General features: G+C 35.1%; 1 protein-coding gene across 1 annotated transcript in view; it reads right to left on the reverse strand.

The window, feature by feature from the left end:
• Bmcp (uncoupling protein Bmcp mitochondrial) overlaps positions 1-20,589 on the reverse strand; it is a 50,320-nt gene extending 29,731 nt beyond the window's left edge. Inside the window, exon 1 of the mRNA XM_089104682.1 lies at positions 20,554-20,589. The gene's annotated coding sequence lies outside the window, so the exon portion shown is untranslated. The remainder of the gene's footprint in view (positions 1-20,553) is intronic.
• Positions 20,590-23,984: the final 3,395 nt, after the last annotated feature.

Here is a 23,984-nt window from a genome sequence, read left to right on the forward strand (position 1 = left end):
ACCAAGTAAATAAAAAAAACAAAGAATAAGACAACAGAGTTTCTCAAACCCCGTAAAGCTATTTTAAAAGGTACAAGAATTATTTATTTAACAAAAATCCTCCCTTTTTGAATGACCACCAAGTAAAAAAAAAACACACAGAATAAGACCGGAAATAGTTTTATTTTTCGATCCATAAATGGTCTTAAGATTCAAATTTGAATCAGAGAATTGTATTTTTCATAATTTTCTTACAAAAAAATAGAGTTTATGGTCAAAAACCTTATTAACTCAGATTTTACAGATATAGTTTTATTTTTCGATCCAAAAAAGGACTAAAGTTTCAAATTTGAACCAGAAAATTGTATTTTCCATAATTTTCTAACAGAAAAATAGTTTACGGTCAAAAACCCTTATTAGCTCAGATTTTACAGAAATAGTTTTATTTTTCGATCCAAAAAAGGACTTAAGTTTCACATTTGAACCAGAGAATTGTGTTTTCCATAATTTTCTTACAAAAAACTAGAGTTTACGGTCAAAAACCCTAATAAGCTCACATTTTACTGAAATTGTTTTATTTTTTTATCCAAAACCAGACTTAAGTTTAAAATTTGAACCAGATAATTGTATTTTCCATAGTTTTCTTGCAAAAAACTATAGTTTACGGTCAAAAAACCTTTAGCTCAGATTTTACAGAAATAGTTCATTTTTTCGATCCAAAAATGGACTTAAGTTTCACATTTGAACCAGAGAATTGTATTTTCCATAATTTTGTTACAGAAAAACTATAGTTTACGGTCAAAAACCCTAATTAGCTCAGATTTTACGGAAAGTTTAATTTTTCGATCCAAAAATGGACTTAAGTTTCACATATGAAAGCTACGATCGTAATGAATGATACTTGTTATCAGAAAAAATGTCAATTGCCAAGAAAAATGGGGGAGGGGGCCAAACAGTGGGAGGGGCGGGGCAGCCTTCGAGTTTGGGGATCGGGGACCTTTGGGGGGTTGATGTCTCTGCTGGTTAGGGTAATTGGTGCTTATGATCCTTGATGGTTCGTACTCACATACACCTTACTACTTGATTTGCAAGGATTTCTATGGTTTGTTCTGGATTTCATTACTAAAATGATTTTCTTGCCATCTAGATCTCTATAAGTATAAAATTTTTAGTTTACTATAACGTTAAACTCTATTTAAATTGATAACACTATTCAAACGCAACATCTATATTATACAGAACACATCGAAGAAGTAAAGCTTGGTCAACTCATAAGACCATTTAATCATCATTAACCATTTCCATAGATTGATATTGTTCCAAATTTATAATAAATAAGGTATGAATTAGCATGCTCTTCAGGATTACCTTAACTGCTAATCACTTTAACCCTTTTTTTCTCCATCTTCCAAGCATCAATGTCTCTGATTGGCTCCTCAAAAACCGGTCAAGTTGAGTTTTATAATTTCGACAATACTCACAAAACATGTTGGACCACTTTATACCGTGCCAGCTTTTTAAAAAAAAATGTCTACGTCAAACGGGACATTCTTGTGCAATTCTTATCAATAACAAAAAACCAGTCTGCTTGAGTTATATAATTTCGACAATACTCTCAAAAAATGTTGGACCACTTTATACCATGCCAACTTTATAAAAAAAAAAAAAAAAAATGTCCACGTGAACTTGAAGTGCAATTCATTGTGCAATAGAACCTTGACTATTGTTTCATAACATGCATTATAGCGTGCCAGCTTTTTAAAATGTTTATGTCTAAATATAGTGTCAAAGGCGTGGGTTTTCCATGTATTTTTTCATGTACCGTTCATATTGTATACACTTTTGACCATATTCTTGTAGGCGTGAATGTACAGTTGAAATTGTGTATACCGATACTACTATTACTGATGACGGTCACTGTATATGTGACCGAAATATCTGGTATTTTTGTGATTTTCTATACACTGTCTATTAAAAAGGATTTTATCCCTATTTTGAACTTTTATTTTATCGTAAATAATAAATAATACATTGTGCTAACATCGTTCTTTACTTAGGCAGCGCTATTGCGCTACCTATGATAAAAAGCTCTTTTGAAAGTACTAAAACAAAACTTTAGTGTAAACAGCGAGTTATTGACTAGGGCGCAAACTCCCCCATATACGTAATAATTTCTGTTTGTTTTAAGTTTCAATATTGCCTCTTACTTTCAGTGGAATTTTTTTCATGGAAATTTCTTCATTGGAAATTCATGCCTTTGAAATACCGCATCCACAATCCCTATGTACACGTTCAACTTTCTATTCAATAGAAAAACAAGTGAAATAACAAAAGGTGGTGACTAAAAATAATATGGGAAAACAATCATAAAATTGACTACAAATTATATAAAAAAAAACAAATAGGTAAAATAAATTTTCATATTAAAAAACAAATATCACGTTTGGCCCCTTCATAGCTCGGACCCAAGGAGTCTTAACCACCACCACCCCTCCCCCTCTCAACGGTCCTACGCACATCTGAAAGAAACTGAAACAGGGGAGACATGCCTTTGACCAAGGGCGTCATTTGGGGGGGGGGCAGTTGTCCCCCAATAATTTGGACAAAAAAATTATATAGACAATGCCCCTTGACTATCCGGAGAGACCCCTCTTGCCCCCTTCTCCCCAATAAAAACGCTGGAACTATGCGTCTGCCTTTGACCAACTAAAGTTAGAGTAGGATGCCCTAGCCCAAGAGTAGTAGGTCATTTCATAGGAAAGTCTGTTACATACCTGTCAACAGAGGGACACAAAGAATTTTTTCCCTTCAGGAACTGCTCAAATTTAAGGAAACTTGTAGAATTCAAAACTTTTACTAACCTGAATTGTATTTAACGACAACTCAAATCTGCATGCAAATAAAGCTCCTTAAAATGTTAATTTGGCTGAACTATTCAGTCATAAGTATATTAACAAAACTAACCAGATGACTATCAATGTAATCAACATTCAATCTACAGGCCATTTTTGCAAATCGACGTTGAATAATAAGTTGGATTCAAGTATTTAACTTGCAGATCTTCCTGCCCTAAATTGTATTGGAACAGGTCAACTATGACTTGTCTATGTGACAAGGACGCCAATAAATGACAAAATTGACAAGTTTACTTGAAAAAAAAAGAGAGAAAAAAACAAATGAGGGCGACAGACTTTTTTTGGGGGGAGGGGGGGGGGGTCCAACCCTGAAGTGTACGTAAATTAACAAAAGACCGAATTCTTGGGCGCACAAAGTCCCATTGCAGCACGAATGTCAGCTCAGTGGAAAAAAAAGAAACAGCATTGTGTGCTTAAGCCACAGTTGAGCAGAGGCAGGCATGTACTAAGGGGAATGGGGTCTCGTTGAGAACCCCTCGCGAAATAACCAGCGATAGTACGTGTGTTTTGACACATTCCCACCACCCGAAATTTATTTCCACGCTCGTTCCTATGGAAAGGTTCAAAATTTAGGCAGAGGATGGAAAATCAAACCTGACCCTTCTCCTCCCCCCTGGTCGGCATGTACAGGGGTAGGGTGTGAAGAGATAGCAGATTCCCATTGCAAAACATCGAGTTTTTACAATTGCACATTCCCATACTTGTTATGTTCTTTGCTTATTATTTGAAAAAAACTACGTTTTCTAAAGAGTTAAAGAGGCTGAGTCACAAGTTCGAACCTTAAAACGTACAGGGATTAGGAGGTGCAGTTGGGGGGCTGCCGCCCCCCAAACCCCAGCTTCCGTATATGGAAGGGGCTGTGCCCTCCTCAACGCCTCGCTCTTTACGCTAAAGTTTAACTTTCTTACAACTCTTTTTTTTTAAACAATAAAAACTTTAGCGTAAAGAGCAAGGCGTTGAGGAGGGCACAGCCCCTTTCATATACGGAAGCGGGGGCTTGGGGGCGGCAGCCCCCCAACTGCACCTCCTAATCACTGTACGTATTAAGGTTCGAAATTGTAACTGAACCTCTTTAACAGCCCCCAACTGTGCTGCCTAATCCCTGTATGTTTTAAGGTTCGTCCTTGTGACTCAGCCTCTTTAACTCTTCAAAAAATGTAGTTTTCTTCAAATAATTTTAAACAGAAGCTGAGTTTCTTTTTTAAAATTTAAATTCATTACATAAAAATTTTCCTCTGACGTGGAATCAAACCCGGTTCTTCCGCCTGACAGTTAGGAGTATCGACCACTGTACCAAAGAGACACAATTGTACTTGTATTTTTAGTCTGTGGAATCTATTTTTGACGCAAGCAAATCCCCACAAAACTTGATATTTGGCTTTTGGAAAACAGGGAAGGAGTGATCGGATTGAGCTGAAATTTCGAGGATAAGCTCCCGGGCCCTAGGAAAGCTTAACCTCTAAATTTCAGCCCATTCGGACAACGTTAAAGGGGGGCTGTGGTGGGAGGGTCGAAACTTCCGGCCCAGTTAACCCCATGAAGATAAATTTGGAGGAGGATGAAATTTTGCACGTTTCTTAGTTTGAGCTTGGGCTACAAAATCACCACCGTCTCTCTGCAACCTCTAGGACCGGAAATCGCTTAACATTGTGGTGGGTCGCCTCTTTAAAGAGGCACAAGTGTGCCTCCTTGATCTTTGGAATGTGTCTGTACCTCACCAAGAAAAATTCAAAATTCTTGCATATATGCCTCCTACTTGGTATGCCCTTATCAAGCCTGAAGGAATGGGTTGCAGAGCGAATATTCATTAGGCTGTTAAATTTTAATAACTTCCTCTCCAAAGATGTGATCGTTATCATCGGTCATGCATTTTTATTGCATTATATATGTTAATTACTATAACTATTGGGTGTGATGACACATCTTGAAAGTCACATTAGAATAATATATTCAATTTATTTCAGTCAGTAAAATCGTCCCTGAGGTTTATCCTAATGGGTAAAATTGTACATAATTATGTCCAACAAAGACAGATAAACAGAAACCACAATATAAATATATATATGAACAGTAGCAAAAAGTCCTTTACTCTCCATTACATATTTTTGAAACACATTAATCTAGACATCCCTTTATTACCCCACCACACGCGCAATGACAAATGTTTTACATATTATGATGTCTTAAGCTATAATCTTACTGTGCCCAAGAAGCAAATAAAACTATTGCTGTGATGCACAGAGGAAATCCTATTCCAAGCACTTTAATCTGTATAATTTTTGAAGAAACTTTTCGCTACTGTTCGTATATATACTTATGCTGTGACAGAAACTTAGATAGCAGTTAGGGGAAGGTAGTTGAACAAAACTCTAAAACGAATTACACCAAGTCAGAGAAAAAAGTATTATAAATGCTCAAAAATTATTTGCAACTCACCTGAGAAAAAACGTTCAGCCAACACTATTGACAATTTGAAGTGTTTCAGAGACACAGGATAGTACCTGTACAAAGCGCAATCTAGGCAACCAAAAATACAAATTTTGTAGAGCCTACATTCAATTTAATTTTTAGCTTTTGGCCAATTTTTCAGCTATTTTACTCCACTGTGTACCTTCAAGAATACATGCCTAAACATCAAAGTCAATTGAAAAAAAAACTATCTGTTGAAATGAAGCACAATCAGTTTTGGCCATTTGCAAAGTACTGATACCTCAGCATTAGCAAAATTCAAAATTTTCAAGGCACTCATGAAACTAAATAAGAAAATCAAGGGGAAGAGGGGTTACAAAAGCTTGAAAATTGTTCGTGACTCCCCTGAGAAAACCTTTCAGTCTATCCTTTAACTGTCTGAAGCATTCCAGAAAAAGGGGCAGTACTAATATAATACCTTGTCTATCTAGCTACCAAAAATAAAGCTGTTATGCATTTCATTTAATTTTTACATTTTGGCTAGCTTTTAAACCACACTTACTCCACTATGCAGCGTCATGCATATGTGCTTAGAGGTCAAGGGCTCACCACAAAAATGAACCTGGTTTAGAAGTAAAGTGCAATCAAACAGTTTGTGGAGCAACCTGGCTCAATGGTAACCAAAACTGTAAAAAACGGAATTTTGATACCAATAGATACATCAAAAGAATCAAATTTTAATGCTAATTTCAAATATATAAGTTTCATCAAGTTTAGTCCTACTTATCAAAAGTTACGCGCCTGAGAAAATGTTGCTGATTTTCGAAAAAAGAGGGAAAGGCCCCCTAAAAGTTATAGCACCTTAATGAAAATCCCACCATCATATTCAGCGTATCAGAGAACCCTACTGCAGAGGTTTCAAGCTCCTATCTACAAAAATGTGGAATTCTGTATTTTTTGCCAGAAGAAAGATCATGGATGTTTTTTTCCAGGGGTGATCGTATCGACCCAGTGGTCCTACACTATCGTGGGAGGACTCATTGGAATGAAAATTAAAAGTTCTAGTGCTTTTTTAAAGTGACCAAAAAATGGAGGGCAACTAGGCCCCCTCCCACGCTCATTTTTTCCCAAATTCACACGATCAAAATTTTGATATAGCCATTTTGTTCATCATGGTCGAAAATATGATAAATATGTCTTTTAGGATGACTTAATCCCCCAAAGTCCCCGGGGGGAGGGCTGAAAGTTATAAACTTTACCCAATGTTAACATATAGTAGGCCTATTGGTTATTGGGAAGCATACAGACGTTTTCAGGGGGGAGTGGGTCGGGTGTTATGTGGGAGGATCTTTCCATGGGGGAAGGGACATTCCTATGAAGGGGGCGCCGGATTTCCCAGCATTATTTTTAAAAAATATCAGAAATTAATAAATTATATATAAAAAAAACAAGTTTTTTAACTGAAAGTAAGGAGCAACATCAAAACTTAAAACGACAGAAAACATTACGTATATGATTAGGTTCACCCCCTAGTTAATACCTCACTCTTTAAGCCAAAGGTTATTTAGTACTTTCATAAGAGCTATTTATTCTAATTAACGGCATTTGTGATTAAGGGGTAATTTTTAAAGAATTGGAACAAAATTCGAACTTTAGCTTAAAGAGCAAGGTGACTAGGGGGCAAACCCTCTAATATACGTATTAAAAATATATGAATATAGAAGTTCGTTACGTAAGTTACGTATATTTATTACTAATAAAAACGTTCGTAAATAAAATTAAACAGGTTTCGAGAAAGCCATTTAACCAAATAAAAGTAAAAATTAATATTCAAATTTTGTTTTAATTATTCGTGTACGGTAAGCAAAAATCAAAACCTGCATTAATTCAAAAACGTTCAAAAATTAAATAAAAAAAACAAGTTTTTTTAACTGAAAGTAAGGAACGACGTTAAAACTTAAAACAAACAGAAATTATTCCGTGCATGAAAGGGGCTGTCCCTTCCTCCACGCCTCGCTCTTTATGCAAAAGTTTGACTTTCTCACAACTTTATTTTTTTTAAACAATGAAAAACTTTAGCGTAAAGAGCAAGGCGTTGAGGAGGGGACAGCCCCTTTCATGCACAGAATAATTTCTGTTTGGTTTAAGTTTTAATGTCATTCCTTACTTTCAGTTAAAAAAACTTGTTTTTTTTTATTTTCACTGAAAGGAATGAAGTTTATCTTTTTCAATTTATAAAGTCCTAATACCTCAGCGCAACCAGTATTAAGATTTTTAAGGACATTTGTGAAATTAAATTTGTGCATCAGTTTTTACCAGATTTATATTGTATCTCATACAAAGGCCAATCCAGGATTTTTTGTTTTGGAGGGGGGGGGTCAGTGTCTCATAGCACTGAACTAGGACAGTATGTGATGACATAATTATTTATAAAGGACACTTGCCAAATGCAGTATGGATTCACTTTGGTAAAATTGAAGTTGACTAGCTTTAAGTTGACCCTAAAATTGAGTCAATGAAAGAGATAAAAAATCCAAAATTAAGGTAAAATTGTATTGTTGAAATTTAGATAGGTATATACACTGTCATCTAGGCTATGCAATCTTCTAAGCCTTAGAAGTAAGGTGAGGTCAATCAATCATTTTATTAATACTACTACTATGATCAACTCACTGCAGCACCAAGCCGCCTGAGGCCAAGACAGCTACACATGCTCCTCCTCCATCATAGCCTTTTCAAAGCCTCTGTCTTTACACCCTCCCAGGAAGTTCCTATGCCCCTTAATTTTTTTTTACTGCATCCTCCCACCCCAACTGCAGACAACCTGCTTTCCATTTAGCCCTAGACAGTTGGCTGAAAAGGACAATCTTTGACAATCTGTCATCCTTCATCTGCAGAATATGCCCTAGCCATCTCAACCTTTCTCTCATTATAGCTTTAGAAAGAAGGATTGAACTACACTGTTCATACAGCCTACTGTTTGAAATACAATCAGTCATGTGGGTACCTAAAACATGAGGGCAATTTCTCTGGAAAACATCTAGGAAATCCTCCTCTGTTTTTTGGACTGCTCATGCTTCAGAACCATACTTGATCACTGTAACTTCCAATATTCTGATCTTGGTTTGCAGGCTTGTCTTCCTATTCTTCCAAACTTTTTCAACTGTGAAAAAAACACCCTGTACCTTGGCTATTCTACTTTTAACATCTTCATTGCTCCCACCATCTTTACTAATAATACAACCCAGACAAGTGAAGCCATCCACTTGATCAATCTTTTTGTCCCTCAACATTACCTTTTCAGCTTCACTTATTTCTATCCTTAGCAACTTAGTCTTCTTAACATTAATTTTCAAACCTATTCTAGAACCCTGAACTCACAAAAGCTCTAAAAGTTCTTTCACTTTGCTCACAATTTCATCTAAAACACTATTACAAACATGGTACATGGTACATTATTCAACCCAAGAAGCTTGGCTTGTTGTGGGCCATACAATACAATAATAAAACACTAAAAGAACCATAAACAATATAATAAACGACACAATACATACAAAATAAAGGAGAATATACACTAGAATACAGTAAAGTAATACTGATGCAGAGAGAAATCAGAAGGGATGGAGTTCCATAGTAGAATGGCTTGATAAACATTGATAGAAATACTATCTTAATGGTGCTTTCTTGGGGTATATTTTAGGTTAGATTCATTCCAGAAAGTTTCATTCACCCAACTTAGCTACCTTCAAAGATGGCAAGAAGCCTCTCAACTAATACTTTACCTTTAAAAATGTGAATAACAATGAAAGGAAACATGATAATCTAATTTACAGAAAGATGCTGTATAGGCTAGCATAAAGTAAGAATTTCACTTATTTATTATTTTCTTTTGGCTTTGATTAAATCCCAGGGAGATGATTAAAAGAGGGGGATGGTGCATTGCCAGAAAAGTAACCACAATATTTAGAAAGAGCATCAAATAAAGATTCTAATGGTAGCCTACTACTTCTATTTTTGGTATGATTCCTTTTGAGGAGCTGCCAATATTTTCAGTAAAATTCTAGTTTAGGGAGTTTCTTGCTATCTCAGAAACTTGTTGAATTAGGTGAATGAATCCAGGACCAAAAGCATACCCTGGGCAGGTATTGTCTATTTACTATGTCTACCTTTTTCTTTTCTTTTTTCTATGGCTTAGAAGATTGTACACATGACAGGTCTATACCTAAATTTGCACTTTGAAACCACCACACAACAGCAACTTTGGATCAAGCATGTGAGATGGTTGGGTATGAAAAGCAGCATCAGCCTCCTAGCAAGACACTTGTGCAATAAAGGTGACATTAGTGGGTAACTGAATAGGATAAACAGTCCCATTCATACTTATATGAATTGTTATTCTATTGCTTGTCTAGACTTGAGGGACATAGCTGTGAGTGAAATCACTGTGTCAGCTTAGAGACTATCCTAATCATTGACAAAATGCTACCTATCCTATCTAAATGCTGACAAAAAAGTTTTACCTTAATTTTGAGTTTCAATCTATTTTTTACTGGTTTAGATTTTTTTTTTAATGCAATTTCTTCTAAGTTATTTAAGTAGAATTTTAGCATATCAAGATTTTTTCTAAGCTTAAGAAAGATTTAGATATAGCCTATTTAAAACCTTCAAGTCAGGATTAAGCAAGAGTAGGAGGATCAAAACACTTTTCTTGTGGCTTATTTGAGCAGAAGATCTAATTTTGCAAGGTTTTTACTTTTAAAATGTAAAGATTATTAAGCATCACCAAAAGTTGGTGTACTGATCATAGGCAGCACAATGGTGCTGCCTAAGTAAAGAACAATGTATTATTTATTTTAATTTTTTTTTCTTTAGACCAGGGCATGTTTCATTGAAGGAGTTGTTGTAGAAACTTTAAAAATGGCTCATTTGATTGGAAATTGGAATGGTTTGTGCCCTTTTATGGCTTGTGCCAAATTATGTTCTGGTCTTGGGAAGGCATAGGGGTTTTGAGCCCTTCTTGTGTTAATTTCTGCTTGTTTTGAGTTTAACTTGCTTATTCATTGTAATTTATGTTTGTTTTGGGGTTCATTTATTTATCAATGCTGATTTGTGGTAGTTCCATGCTTGGTACATTATTTGATTTTATTTTTGCTCATTTTTGGTTTAATGGAGTTCTTTACTTTTCTTTGGAAAACTTATTTTGTGGAAAAAGTTTTTTAATTAATCATGAAAAGAAGCAGTGGAGCTAGGTGCTTCAAAACATCTTCCCACAAGATTATTAAAGCTCTGGATGCATTTCTAAGAGTTTTATTTTTGTAACTCAACAAGCCAAGGCTATTTTCTAAGATAGAGAATGCTCTTAAAGAAGAATTTTACTTTATCTCCTGTTATCAAAGATTATAAAACATCATCAAAAGTTAGTGCCCTTTATAAGGGGTAAGGATAGGGTAAAGATTGAGCAGTTGTTGCTTGTTGCTCTTATTTTTCTTAGGCTGCCTACTCCCCTCTGTAAATAATGAGCAAGATCTTGGTGTCAGTGTTGACAATGAACTAAAATTCAGCACTCATGCCAAAAAGTCTGCTGCTGGCACTAATTCAAGTATGGGAATGATTAAATGTACTCATTCCCCTAAAGTCATCAGTCTTCTATATAAGGGACTTGTGCATCCTAAGCTTGAAGTTGGAATGTCTCTTGTCTCCCTATATTTTAAAAAATACATAAAAGTTCTTTAAGATCTGTAGAGACATGCCACCAAAGTGATATCTGTCTTGCAAAAGCTTTCCTACTCAGAAAGACTATCAAAGCTGAATATCTCTATATTTATTTACAGGAGAAATAAAGGGGATGCCATTTTAGCCTATAAGTCAATGAGGGGTAATAGTCTCCCAGTTTTATTTCCTACTATTGGTGCCAACTCAAGAACTAGAGGTCATCACCTGAAACTTGTCAAACTATCTACAGTCTACTCACAATTCTTTTCAAGACCAATTATCAACAGTTGAAACAAACTATCTAATGAAACAGTTACTGCTGAATCCATTGATGTTTACCTCCAGAGAGTATAAACTCATTGGGGATGCTACATTCTAGGGCTATAATGAAAGAAAGGTTGAGATGGGCACATTTTGCAGATGAAGGATGAAAGATTTCCCTTTTTTGACCAACTGTCTAGGGCTAAACAGAAAGCAGGCCATCCTTGTCTAGAGTGGGAGGACATTAAAAAAGAAAAATTTAAAGGAAATGGGAGCTTCCTGGGAGGGTGTAAAAAGGGAGGCTTTGAATAGATTGGGATGGAAGAGGAGTATGCGTATCTGTGTTGGCCTCAGGCAGCTTGGTTCTGTGGTGAGTTGTTGGTAGCAGTAGAGCTAGATGTTGGACTCGCAGAAAATTCAGGTTGTAAGGTCTATAATTATAAAGGCAAATGAAATATTTGGAACAAGAGTGGGTAAAATTCTACTTTAGCTACTAAATTAACCTTTAATTTAATTTGGCTTCCTAAATTAAAAAAAACAAAAAACATTGATACAGCTTAAAATTCTGCTCAAATAACTGGAATTACATTTTCAGAACTAAAGCCAAAGAAAAAGAAACTGATAACCAAAATTGAGGTAAAATGTTGTTTTATCAAAATTTCAATAGGTATAGGACCTGTCATATAGGCAAATTTCAGAACCCTTTAGAGGGAGAAAGAGTAGAGGTAGCTACTTTGAAATACCTTCCCTGGACATACTTAAGCCTGTAGACCCATCCCTGAAAGTTCCAGTTTCCTAACTTAACCCCTTTCCAAGATAGCCAAAAGTAGCTAAAGTAGAATTTTACCAATTTTCTAAAATTCTACTTTAGAAGCTTTTAAAATATTTCTAAAGTACTAAAAGATACAGTGCTAAAAACATAAGAATCGACTTCAGAGGACACATTATATCACGGGAAGAGGTTTTTGAAATCCCCCTTCCCCCAAACTCAAAATTTTTCAAAATTCTACTTTAGAAGCTTTTAAAATATTTAAAATATTTCTAAAGCGCTACGACATAGAGCGCTACAGACATCAGAATCAACTTTAGAGGACAATTTATGTCATGGGAAGATGTTTTTGAAATCTACCTTCCCCCCAAACTCAAAATTTTCCAAAATTCTACTTTATAAGCTTTTTAAATATTTCTAAAGCGCTAAGACATAGAGAGCTAAAAACATCAGAATCGACTTCAGAGGACACGTTATATCACGGGAAGATGTTTTTAAAATCCCCCTTCCCCCCAATCTCAAAATTTTCTAAAATTCTTATTTAGGAGCTTTTTAAATATTTCTAAAGCACTAATAGATAGAGTGCTAAAAACATCAGAATCAACTTCAGAGGACACGTTATATCACGGGAAGAGGTTTTTTAAATCCCCCTTCCCCCAAAACTCAAAATATTCTAAAATTCTACTTTAGAAGCTTTTTAAATATTTATAAAGTACTAAAAGATACAGTGTTAAAAACATCAGAATCGACTTCAGAGGACACATTATATCACGAGAAGATGTTTTTGAAGTCCCCCCTCCCCCCACACTCAAAATTTTTCTAAATTCTACTTTAGAAGCTTTTAAAATATTTTAAATATTTCTAAAGCGCTACGACATAGAGCGCTACAGACATCAGAATCAACTTTAGAGGACAATTTATGTCATGGGAAGATGTTTTTGAAATCTCCCTTCCCCCAGAACTCAAAATTTTCCAAAATTCTACTTTAGAAGCTTTTTAAATATTTCTAAAGCGCTAAGACATAGAGTGCTAAAAACATCAGAATCAACTTCAGAGGACACGTTATATCACGGGAAGAGGTTTTTAAAATCCCCCTTCCCCCCCAATCTCAAAATTTTCTGAAATTCTGCTTTAGGAGCTTTTTAAATATTTCTAAAGCACTAAGACATATAGTGGTAAAAACATCAGAATCGACTTCAGAGGACACGTTTTATCACGGGAAGATGCTTTTGAAATCCCCCTTCTCCCCAAATTCAAAATTTTCAAAAATTCTACTTTATAAGGTTTTCTAAATATTTCTAAAGCGCTAAGAAATAGAGCGCTACAAATATCGGAATCGACTTCAGAGGAAACTTTATGTTATGGGAAGATTTTTTTGAAATCCCCCGTCCCCCCAACTCAAAATTTTCCAAAATTTTATTTTAGAAGCTTTTAAAACATGTCTACAGTACTAATAGATAGAGTGATAAAAACATCAGAATCGACTTCAGAGGAAAAGTTATATCACGGGACGAGGTTTTTAAAATCCCCCTTCCCCCCAAATTCAAAATTTTCAAAAATTCTACTTTAGACGCTTTTTATAATATTTCTAAAGCGCTAAGACATAGAGCCCTACAAACATCAGAATCAACTTTAAAGGCTACATTATTCTATGGGAAGATATTTTTGAAATCCCCCTTCCCCCCAAACTCAAAATTTTAAAAATTTATAATTTATAAGATTTTAAAATATTTATAAATCTATACGATATAGAGTGCTAAAACATCAGAATAGACTTTAGAGGACACGTTATATCACGGGAAGATTTTTTTTAAATCCCCCTTCACCCCAAACTCAAAATTTTCGAAAATTTTAATGTAGAAGATTTTTTCTTAATTAATAAATCGCTCCGACCTCTAGCTCTACAAAAATCAGAATCAACTGGAGAGGATAAATTATGTTATGGTAAGATATTTTTTAAATCCCCCTTCCCCCCAAACACAAAATTTTCCAAAATTCTAATTTAGAATCTTTTAAAATACTTTTAAAGCACCAATAGATATAGTGCTAATAAAATCAGAATCGACTTCAGAGGACCCGTTATATCACGGGAAGAGGTTTTTAAAATCCCCCTTCCCCCCAAACTCAAAATTTTTTTAAATTCTACTTTAGAAGGTTTTTTAAATATTTCTAAAACGCTAAGACAGAGAGCACTACGAATATATTAACCGAATTCAGAGTAAAAATTATGCTATGGGAAGATTTTTTTTAAATCCCCCTACCCCCAAACTCAAAATTTTCCAAAATTCCACTTTAGAAGCATTTAAAATATTTCTAAATCACTAATAGATAGAGTGCTAAAAACATCAGAATCGACTTCAGAGGACACGTTATGTCACGGGAAGAGGTTTTGAAAATCCCCCTTCCCCCCAAACTCAAAATTTTCCAAAATTCTACTTTAAAAGCTTTTTTAAATATTTCTAAAGCGCTAAGACATAGAGCGCTACAAACATCAGAATCAACTTCAGAGTATAAATTATATATATATTTTTGAAATCCCCCTTCCCCTCAAACTCAAAATTCTCAAGAATTCTTCTTTAGAAGCTTTTAAAATATTTCTAAAGCAATAAGTGAAAGATTGCTAAAACATCCGAATCTACTTCAGAGGACCCGGTATATCACGTGAAGAGGTTTTGTAAATCCCCCTTCCCCCAAAACTAAAAAATTTCCAAAATTCTTCTTTAGAAGATTTTTTAAATGTTTCTAAAGCGCTAAGACATAGAGTGCTACAAACATCAGAATCAACTTAAGAGGATAAATTATGTTATGGGAATATGTTTTTGAAATCACCCTTCCTCTCAAACTCAAAATTTTACAAAATTATTTTTTAGAATCTTTTAAAATATTTCTATAGCACTAATAGATAGATCGCTAAAACATTAGAATCGACTTCAGAGGACACGTTATATCACGGGAAGAGGTTTTGAAAATCCCCCTTTCCCCCAAACTCAAAAATTTCCAAAATTCTACTTTAGAAGCTTTTTTAAATATTTCTAAAGCGCTAAGACATAGAGTGCTACAAACATCAGAATCAACTTTAGAGGATAAATTATGTTATGGGAAGATTTTTTTGAAATCCCCTTCCCCCCAAACTCAAAATTTTCAAAAATTCTACTTTAAAAGCTTTTAAAAAATTTCTAAAGCACTAATAGATAGAGCGCTATAAATAAAGGAATCGACTTAAGATGACAAGTTACGTCATGGAAAGATGTGTTTTAAATCCTCCTTTGCCCCAAACTCAAAATTTTCCAAAATTTTATTTTAAAAGCTTTTTTAAATATTTCTAAAGCGCTAAGACATAGAGCGCTACAAACATCGTAATCTACTAAATAGTAAAAATTATAAAAATTTTGTTGTGTGGGTGAAATTATTACCTTAACGGAGATTTGATAGCAGGTGGTAGATGAGGGGAGGGGCAGTGGTCAGCAACCTGGTCGCGGTGCCCCTGCTTATAATAATCTAAGCTGAACATTTTGTTGCAACGTGTTGCACCAGAATAATACTCTAAATTCGGTTGATAAATTACCTGTCTAACAAATTTGTGTGAGTTAGGTTACATATTTAATGTATTCTATGATTTACCCCCCACCCCCGAATGTGCAAATATATAGCCCAAATTTGTTTTCAGGTGCTACAACTCACAAATTTTTAAAGGTCATTCAAAGATTTATAAATCCCCCTTCCCATTCATCCCATTCCCCCTTCATACTCTAAAATCTGGTTGATAATTTGAAAAGCCTTATTTTCCACAGGGGTATTTTTTTGGGGGGAGGGGGGATTTTCCGTGAGGGTATTTCCCGTGGGAGGGGGGGGCATTTTCCACGGGGAGGTATTTTCCGGGGGGATTTTCCGGCGGGTATTTGCCAAGTACCACAAATTTGATGGTATGAGTTTTATTAAAATCTTTTACTTTTAGGGGTTGTTTCCCCCTTTTACGAAACTCAGACAAATTTGCTAGACAGGCAATTTATCAACCAGATTTTAGAGTATTATTCTGGTGCAACCCGTTGCAACGAAATGGTCAGCTTACATTAGTAAAAGCAGGGGCACCGCGAGCAGGTTGCTGACCACCGCCCCCCCCTCCCACTCCTTCCGCTATAAAATATCCTTTCAGCGAACCTTTCCACTCACGCAAGAAAATTTTTATATAAGTCCCAACATTTTTTACATATTTTAAATCGCGGATGTAAAAAAGAAAAACAAAAATTTTCAACATTATAGAATTAAGCTATTTAAATATGTTTTATGTGGTTACCCAACTCAAAATGTTATGGGGTTTCCAAAAGAAATAATCAAGATAAATATAGATTATTTGGTTCTTGTGCATTATAGATAACCCACTACTATAGACTGTACAAGGAAACCAGGGGTGATTTCTTATTGATTTTACAATATTTAAACTGTTGTTTTTTTTGGGTTTAGGGATGTGAAAGAGTACCTATGCTATTCTTCGTATTTAATATAGCCTATGCAATTCTTTTCCCCCCCCTCCATCATGTTACCATATACAGAAAGACTTTTTGACAACTCGAGTGTATTTTCATCCAATTTTATTTCGTTTATTTAGAAGTAAAAAAAAAAGCATTCGTTCGTGTATCTCGATGTGTTGTTTATAAGTAACAATTACCAGCTAATCTCTATTTAAATCTGCACTTTTGACGCCGCTCTCCCCCGCACGCTGTTAACATTTTTAACGTCTCGGAGCTTCAAGAATCAAGATTGCTACACTAAACTATTTGGACAAAAACATTTGAATTGCTTTAAGAACAAATGGGGTTAGATACCGTAAATTGCCAAATTTTCTGTTACAACGGTAAATAATACCCATAAAAAACAAATTAGTTGGGGTTATAAAGCTCCGATATATATTTCATGAAATGGTGCATTCTCGAGGAGATTGAATATTTTTTTTTGAAATAGTGCTCTGCCAGACTTCCTTCCATATGTGTCTCTTTTCTGCCATATCTGGGTCTAGTGTCTTAACCGTCACGCCAGCGTCTTTTGATATTTTGTCTGTGAGCACCTGTTGTAGGGCGAATAAAATTTATACTGTGGTCTACACATAAATGTTGAGAGCCATGGTTAGCCCGGCACTCATAGGCCCTCCAACAATTGCTGATAATTGTTGTTCCTGGCAGGATTTGCTTTTGGATAATTCCCAACAATGTGGCACTACTTCTATCCGGCACAGAAACCATGAATGAATTACCAGTTCCTCGCTCTATTCCACCAAATACCCATTTACCCTTGATGCAAATATCCTAGTGTTGAGCCTACATGGTTGACCCAACGATTCCGCCTGTTTAGTCAAAGGTTGCATAAACTTAACTTCGGCAGAAATTTTGAGTTTGGGGGGAAAGGGGATTTTAAAATATCTTCCCATAACATAATTTATCCTCTCAAGTTGATTCTGATGTTTGTAGCACTCTATGTCTTAGCGATTTATAACTATTTAAAAAACCTTCTAAACTAGAATTTTGGAAAATTTTGAGTTTGGGGGGAAGGAGGATTTTCAAAACCTCTTCCTGTAGCACTCTATGTTTTAGCGCTTTAGAAATATTTAAAAAGCTTCTAAAGTAGAATTTTAGAAAATTTTGAGTTTGGGGGGAAGGGGGATTTTAAAAACCTCTTCCCGTGATATAACGTGTCCTCTGAAGTCGATTCTGATGTTTTTAGCACCCTATGTCTTAGCGCTTTAGAAATATTTAAAAAGCTCCTAAAGCAGAATTTTAGAAAATTTTGAGATTGGGGGGAAGGGGGATTTTAAAAACCTCTTCCCGTGATATAACGTGTCCTCTGAAGTAGATTCTGATGTTTTTAGCACTGTATGTCGTAGATCTTTAGAAATATTTAAAAATCTTTTAAAGTAGCATTTATGAAAATTTTGAATTTGGGGGGAAGGGAGATTTCAAAAACAGCTTCCCTTGACATAAAGTGTCTTCTTAGATCCTGAGGTATGTAGTGCTCTATGACGTAGAACTTTGGAAATACTTAAAATATTTTAAAAGATTCTATAGTAGAATTTTGAAAGAATTTGAGTTTGGGGGGAGGGAGATTTCAAAAACATCTTCCCGTGATATAATGTGTCCTCTGAAGTTGATTCTGATGTTTTTAGCACTGTATCTTTTAGTACTTTAGAAATATTTTAAAAGCTTCTAAAGTAGAATTTTAGAAAATTTTGAGTTTTGGGGAAGGGTGATTTCAAAAACCTCTTCCCGTGATATAACATGTCCTCTGAAGTCGATTCTGATGTTCTTAGCACTTTATGTCTTAGCGCTTTAGAAATATTTAAAAAGCTCCTAAAGCAGAATTTTAGAAAATTTTGAGTTTGGGGGGACGGGGGAGTTTAAAAACATCTTCCCGTGATATAACTTGTCCTCTGAAGTCGATTCTGATGTTTTTAGCACTCTATGTCTTAGCGCTTTAGAAATATTTAAAAAGCTTCTAAAGTAGAATTTTAGAAAATTTTGAGTTTGGGGGGAAGGGAGATTTCAAAAACATCTTCCCATGACATAAATTGTCCTCTAAAGTTGATTCTGACGTGTGTACCACTCTATGTCGTAGCGCTATGGAAATATTTAAAAAGTTACTCAAGTACAGTTTAGAAAGATTTTGAGAGTTGGGGGCCGGCGGCTTTAAAAAACATCGTCCAAGAATATACAGTGTCCTCTGAATTAGATTCTGAGGTTTTTAGCACTTTCTGTATTAGTTCTTCAGAAATATTTTAAGAGCTTCTAAAGTATAATTTTAGAAAATTTTGAGTTTGGGGGGATTTAAAAAACAACTTCCCTTGAAAGAAAGGGTCCTCGCACGTAGAGTCTGAGCTGTATAGCACTCTATTTCGGAGCGCGTTCGAAATATATAAAAAACCTTCTAAAGTATAATTTTAGAAAATTTTGAGTTTGGGGGGAAGGGAGATTTCAAAAACATCTTCCCATGACATAAATTGTCCTCTAAAGTTGGTTCTGATGTGTGTACCGCTCTATGTCGTATCGCTTTATAAATATAATAAAAGCTTCTTAATCATAATTTTTAAAATTTTTGAGTTTGGGGGGAAGGTGAAGTTCAAAAACATCTTCCCATAATATAATTTTTCATCTGAAGACGATTCTGATGTTTTTAGCAAAGGATGTTTGAGTAGTATATAAATATTTTAAAAGATTCTAAATAATAATTTTATAAAAATTTGAGTTTGGGGGGAAGGGTGATTTCAAAAACCTCTTCCCGTGATATAACGTGTCCTCTGAAGTCGATTCTGATGTTTTTAGTACTCTATCTTTTAGTACTTTAGAAATATTTTAAAACTTCTAAAGTAGAATTTTAGAAAATTTTAAGTTTGGGTGGAAGGGGAATTTCAAAAACATCTTCCCATGACATAATTTGTCCTCTAAAAAGGATTAAGTTATTTTTACTGATCTCTCTTGTGAAATCCTTTCCCTAATTAATACAGTTTAAATGGTCTTTATCAACAGAGTTGTTTGGCATGTGCCTGCTACCCTTAAGGGTAAGAGTGTCTGATAAGGCAAGTGTGACATCAAAACAAGCCTGGTTTGATATACCATAAAGAAAGTCAGCATGGGTTGAAAATTAAATGTCTTATGATTTAAATATGATTTTGGAATATATTTTAATGAACAATGTTAAAATCAGAAGTTGTTTAATGTATGCAGTTATTTATATTTATGATTGTACTATAGTATGAAATATGAGTTAAAAACAACTAGTAATGTGCAGTAATTTACCATTATATAGAGGGGGGGGGGGGGTGAGTGGAGGTAGGTACTTCAAAGTACCTTCCCAGGACAAACCTTAGCATGTATATCCATCCCTGAAAGTTTCATTTTCCTAACCCAACTCCTTTCCAAGATAGCCAAAAGTAACTAAAGTAGAATTTTACCCTTTGATAAAACAACATTTTACCTTAATATTCATTTATCAGTTGCTTTTTCTCTGGCTTTAGTTCTAAAAATGTAATTTCTGTTATTTGAGTATAATTTTCAGCCCTATCAATGTTTTTTTTTAAATTTAGGAAATGTATTTACATAGGCTATCTTTAAAACCTCATAAATTAGGTTTGAGCAAAGTTAACAAGATGCAAAAATTTGTGTTGTAAGTTGTAGTTCATTTAAGCAGAAGATCTATTTTGCAAGGTTTCACTTTTTTAACACACAAATATTAAAAGGTGATCTGTGGTCAGGGCACTCTAGAGAGAGGAGTGGAGGTAGGTACCTCAGAATACCTTCCTGTGCTAACCTTTAGCCTGTAGACCCATCCCTGAAAGTTTCATTTTCCTAACCTAGCCCAGTTCCAAGATACCATTCATTTCTGACAAAAATAATTATTATATTTGGAGAGCATAAAAAAAAAGGCATCGAGTGGTATATTCACTTTATTTGTAAGTCAAAAATATGATTTGTAAGCCTCACAGAAAATAATAAAACAGTTCAACTTAAATTGGGCCAAACTTACAGTTTTTAGTTCACTGGAAAAGGTGTTAAACAAAATTTTTCTATTGTTTCTTCTTTACAGAAACACTGGTAAGGATTGACAGTGCATCTTTACCACAGGACATCATACAGATGTCCATCCGTCCTAGGCTAAAGTTTAACTTTCTCACAACTCTTTTTTTAAACAATAAAAACTTTAGCGTAAAGAGCGAGGCGTTGAGGAGGGCACAGCCCCTTTCATATACGGAAGCGGGGGTTTGGGGGGCGGCAGCCCCCCAACTGCACCTCCTAATCCCTGTACATTTTAAGGTTCGAACTTGTGACTCAGCCTCTTTAAACTCTTTAGAAAACGTAGTTTTTTTCAAATAATTTCTGCACGTTTTTGTACAGTTTATAACTTATTATTGCTTGACTAACTATTAGCTGATCTTTTGAGGAGTTAAAGATGGGGGGGCTGCCGCTTTCCAAACCCCCCGCTTTTGAAGATTCTTGTGTTAAGGCTTTTAATTCCTGACTACTCAAGTCAAATGCACAGTAAGATTTTTATCAGCCGCCCCAAGCCCCATGTTATCAAAGCAGTGGAGACTTACCTGTAACCTGAAGGTCGACTGTGATATTCTTCTGGAAACGCCTGTTGAGCCGAAGGATTTAATAGATTGGATTTAAAAAAGAAACTGAGTTTCTTTTTTAAACTTTAAATTCAACATATAAAAAAATTCTCTGACGGAGAATCGAACTCGGATCTTCTGCCTGACAGTCAGGAATAGCGACCACTGTACCACAGAGACATTACATTATTTTTATTCTGTACTATGTATTTTTGACGCAAGCTAATCCCCACAAAGCTTGATATTTGGTTTTTGGAAAACAGGGAAGGAGTGATCGGATTGAGCTGAAATTTTAAGGATAAGCTCCTAGGCCCCAGGAAAACTTGCCCTCTAGATTTCAGCCCGATCAGACAACGTTAAAGGGGGGCTGTGGTCGGAAAAATTAACATGGGCTCTTATAGGAAAACGAGGTTTTTCGTAAATGTAAATTCGGGGGATAATTTTTTCGGTCTGAACATATCAAAAGGCCCTAACAGGTCAAATTCCGCTTTGAATGAGTCCTCACTCACCCAGATCCATTGCCAACTGTGGCCTGTAGGCGTGGCTCAAAAAAAAAGAGAAATGAACTTTAAGTGGCTATATTTGGTTTTTGGAAAACAGGGAAGGAGTGATCGGATTAAGCTGAAATTTCGAGGATAAGCTTCCGGGTCCTAGAAAAGCTTAACCTCTAAATTTCAGCCCAATCGGACAACGCTAAAGGGGGGCTGTGGTCGGAGAATCGAAACTTCCGGCCCACTTTTACCCATGAAGATAAAGTCGGAGGGAGGTGAAATTTTGCACGTTTCTTAGTTGGAGCTTGGGCTACAAAATGCAATCACCGCTGTCTCTCTGCGACCGCTAGGACCGGAAATCACTTAACATTGTGGTGGGTCGCCTCTTTATAGAGGCACAAGTTTGCCTCCTTGATGTTAATAAAGAGGGTCGGGTATTCGGATGTCTTTTGGCTATATGTTATGACGTTTAATGCATGCTATAAGTCAGAGTTGCCATGTTAGTTATATTTAGGCATTTTGATGGGTAAAAATTATAGCCAATTTTGGAAGCTTTACAATTTGTCATGTACGGTACATGTAAAATAAAAATAAGGCTTAAATATTAATCCTGAGAGGCAGATGAAATACATTCTGTTTGATTTGTTGGCATATTAAATTAAAAAAAACAAAACATGTCCTTTCAACTGAAAATAAAGAACAACATCAAAAAATAAAAACAGAAATTATTACGTATATGAAAGTTCGTATGAACAGCTGTCTTCTGTAAGTATTGGTTCGCAGTTCCCAGGAGGTTTTTTTTTTATTTATTTATGAAACTGCATTTTTACTTCTCTTTTTCCAATGTAGTAAATGAGTAAAGTATTGAGTCCTGCCACAAACAAATCTGTATAGATTTTTACGTGGTAGGACTGTTAGATATTGTTTTTTTTATGAATATTGGTCTTAAAATGAGTAATTAAAAATGAATTACTCTCCCTCTTTGGCCCTTCCTTAACACCTGGCTCTTTACGCTAATGTTTTTTAGGACTTAAAAAAAAGCTTCTAATTGATCGAATTAAACGACTCTTGTGTTTCAGTAGTTGTTCTTTAATAATTAGGACAAAAACTTTAAGTAGTGTTTGTTCTGATTTCATCATAGTTTCATTTTGATACCCCAAAATCTGTTTTTTGGGAAAACCACGCAACATACTTTCCCCCACTCCCACACCAAAGTACTATCTCCCCCCCCCCCCCCTCCGAAACGCAAATCATCTTTAAATTGAAATATAATACTCATAAATCTGCTTTTATAAACCTTGTAACATACTTTCCCCATCCCCACACCATAGCAACATCTTTTCCCCTCCCACTGTAATAAAAAAATTTAACAGATGTCAATTTGCATAACTTATGAACTATGCATGTCTGAACTTTTTAAATATTACGATGGCTATGTCACTGATGAATTATTTTCTAAATAGTACACTAGAATATTTAATACACCATCTTAGTTTTCTATGTTAAATGATCTATTGGAAAGAAAAAAATTATGGTGGAATTGTTTACTAAAGTGCTGTCTATACTAAAAGAAGCGCTTTGGCGTTGTCCAAAAAACTCCATTTTCAAGAAGAAACATAAATCATCTTGAAATTTAAATATTAATCATTTTCATACATTATTCAATGAATTTTAGTTTTTATTTTTACATTGTATTTTTTTTTACAAAAAAATATAATTTTTTCTTACCACATAAGCTGACGATTCATAGTTTGGAACAACATGCTCGATATCATTGTCATGTTTCGTCATCACAGAAGTACTGGCAATTTTTTGTCTGTTATGGGGTGCATACATTATTGCAGACGGTCTTGTAGGTGCTGGTGGTGGTGATAATGTTCCAGTTTTAATGGTACTTGATAATTTTGGACGCTTTATCCACGGTTCTCTAGACTAAAAAAAAAATTATATTTCAGTTATTTTACTAACAATTTCATCCTCAAAAAGTTGGAACATCCCCCCAAGCCTCATCCCTTCTCCTCCTCCACATTTACATCTATGTAAAAGCGTTTAATCAATTAGTTCCCCCCCCCCCGGTATCTTTTAGAACAAAAAAGATAATTAAATTAGATCGAAACATATTTTAAATGGAATCTGTTAAATATTCCCCATGCGAAAAAACAAGAGCTAAATGTCTTTCTCCTATATGCGTGTGCTATTTACATTTTGACAAGGTTAAGTCAGGTTAGGAGTTTATTAAAAGAGTACAGGGGGAAAGTGCTTCACGCTGCCAAAAACTGGAAAGTACAAAAAAAAATTATGAAAAGCAGGCCATTCAGAACGCACTTTATTAAATGCCTGGGGCCAAAAAGTTG

Source organism: Artemia sp. Qi Xiang Cuo, chromosome 18 (assembly GCF_049724085.1).
Source record: "Artemia sp. Qi Xiang Cuo chromosome 18, ASM4972408v1, whole genome shotgun sequence".
Classification (NCBI taxonomy): Eukaryota; Metazoa; Arthropoda; class Branchiopoda; order Anostraca; family Artemiidae; genus Artemia; species Artemia sp. Qi Xiang Cuo.